Source organism: Oncorhynchus clarkii, chromosome 32 (assembly GCF_045791955.1).
Source record: "Oncorhynchus clarkii lewisi isolate Uvic-CL-2024 chromosome 32, UVic_Ocla_1.0, whole genome shotgun sequence".
Classification (NCBI taxonomy): domain Eukaryota; kingdom Metazoa; phylum Chordata; class Actinopteri; order Salmoniformes; family Salmonidae; genus Oncorhynchus; species Oncorhynchus clarkii.
In genome coordinates, this window is record NC_092178.1 from 1,294,482 (window position 1) to 1,297,749 (window position 3,268).

A 3,268-nucleotide genomic window follows, 5' to 3' on the forward strand; every position below is an offset into this window, starting at 1 on the left:
AGACAATCACCACCATGTACTGGTGAACTAACAGACAATCACCACCATGTACTGGTGACCTAACAGACAATCACCACCATGTACTGGGGAACTAACAGACAATCATCACCATGTACTGTACTGGGGAACTAACAGACAATCACCATGTACTGTACTGGGGAACTAACAGACAATCACCACCATGTACTGGGGAACTAACAGACAATCATCACCATGTACTGTACTGGGGAACTAACAGACAATCATCACCATGTACTGTACTGGGGAACTAACAGACAATCACCATGTACTGTACTGGGGAACTAACAGACAATCACCACCATGTACTGGTGAACTAACAGACAATCACCACCATGTACTGGGGAACTAACAGACAATCATCACCATGTACTGTACTGTGTAACTAACAGACAATCATCACCATGTACTGTACTGGGGAACTAACAGACAATCATCACCATGTACTGTACTGGGGAACTAACAGACAATCATCACCATGTACTGAACTGGGGAACTAACAGACAATCATCACCATGTACTGTACTGGGGAACTAACAGACAATCACCACCATGTACTGGTGAACTAACAGACAATCACCACCATGTACTGGTGACCTAACAGACAATCACCACCATGTACTGGGGAACTAACAGACAATCATCACCATGTACTGTACTGGGGAACTAACAGACAATCACCACCATGTACTGTACTGGGGAACTAACAGACAATCACCACCATGTACTGGTGAACTAACAGACAATCACCACCATGTACTGGTGAACTAACAGACAATCACCACCATGTACTGTACTGGGGAACTAACAGACAATCATCACCATGTACTGTACTGGGGAACTAACAGACAATCACCAGCATGTCCTGGGGAACTAACAGACAATCACCACCATGTACTGGGGAACTAACAGACAATCACCACCATGTACTGTACTGGGGAACTAACAGACAATCATCACCATGTACTGTACTGGGGAACTAACAGACAATCATCACCATGTACTGTACTGGGGAACTAACAGACAATCACCACCATGTACTGGTGAACTAACAGACAATCACCACCATGTACTGGTGAACTAACAGACAATCATCACCATGTACTGTACTGGGGAACTAACAGACAATCATCACCATGTAATGTACTGGGGAACTAACAGACAATCATCACCATGTACTGTACTGGGGAACTAACAGACAATCACCACCATGTACTGGTGAACTAACAGACAATCACCACCATGTACTGGTGAACTAACAGACAATCATCACCATGTACTGTACTGGGGAACTAACAGACAATCATCACCATGTACTGTACTGGGGAACTAACAGACAATCATCACCATGTACTGTACTGGGGAACTAAAAGACAATCAACACCATGTTCTGTACTGGGGAACTAACAGACAATCATCACCATGTACTGTACTGGGGAACTAACAGACAATCACCATGTACTGTACTGGGGAACTAACAGACAATCACCACCATGTACTGGTGAACTAACATACAATCACCACCATGTACTGGTGACCTAACAGACAATCACCACCATGTACTGGGGAACTAACAGACAATCATCACCATGTACTGTACTGGGGAACTAACAGACAATCACCACCATGTACTGTACTGGGGAACTAACAGACAATCACCACCATGTACTGTACTGGGGAACTAACAGACAATCACCAGCATGTCCTGGGGAACTAACAGACAATCACCACCATGTACTGGGGAACTAACAGACAATCACCACCATGTACTGGTGACCTAACAGACAATCACCACCATGTACTGGTGACCTAACAGACAATCACCACCATGTACTGGGGAACTAACAGACAATCACCACCATGTACTGGGGAACTAACAGACAATCACCACCATGTACTGGGGAACTAACAGACAATCATCACCATGTACTGTACTGGTGAACTAACAGACAATCACCACCATGTACTGGTGAACTAACAGACAATCATCACCATGTACTGTACTGTGTAACTAACAGACAATCATCACCATGTACTGTACTGGGGAACTAACAGACAATCATCACCATGTACTGTACTGGGGAACTAACAGACAATCATCACCATGTACTGAACTGGGGAACTAACAGACAATCATCACCATGTACTGTACTGGGGAACTAACAGACAATCACCACCATGTACTGTACTGGGGAACTAACAGACAATCACCATGTACTGTACTGGGGAACTAACAGACAATCACCACCATGTACTGGTGAACTAACAGACAATCACCACCATGTACTGGGGAACTAACAGACAATCATCACCATGTACTGTACTGTGTAACTAACAGACAATCATCACCATGTACTGTACTGGGGAACTAACAGACAATCATCACCATGTACTGTACTGGGGAACTAACAGACAATCATCACCATGTACTGAACTGGGGAACTAACAGACAATCATCACCATGTACTGTACTGGGGAACTAACAGACAATCACCACCATGTACTGGTGAACTAACAGACAATCACCACCATGTACTGGTGACCTAACAGACAATCACCACCATGTACTGGGGAACTAACAGACAATCACCACCATGTCCTGTACTGGGGAACTAACAGACAATCACCACCATGTACTGGTAAACTAACAGACAATCACCACCATGTACTGGTGAACTAACAGACAATCACCACCATGTACTGGTGAACTAACAGACAATCACCACCATGTACTGGTGAACTAACATACAATCACCACCATGTACTGGTGAACTAACAGACAATCATCACCATGTACTGTACTGGGGAACTAACAGACAATCATCACAATGTACTGTACTGGGGAACTAACAGACAATCATCACCATGTACTGTACTGGGGAACTAACAGACAATCACCACCATGTACTGTACTGGGGAACTAACAGACAATCACCACCATGTACTGGGGAACTAACAGACAATCACCACCATGTACTGTACTGGGGAACTAACAGACAATCACCACCATGTACTGTACTGGGGAACTAACAGACAATCACCACCATATACTGTACTGGGGAACTAACAGACAATCACCAGCATGTCCTGGGGAACTAACAGACAATCACCACCATGTACTGGGGAACTAACAGACAATCACCACCATGTACTGTACTGGGGAACTAACAGACAATCATCACCATGTACTGTACTGGGGAACTAACAGACAATCATCACCATGTACTGTACTGGGGAACTAACAGACAAT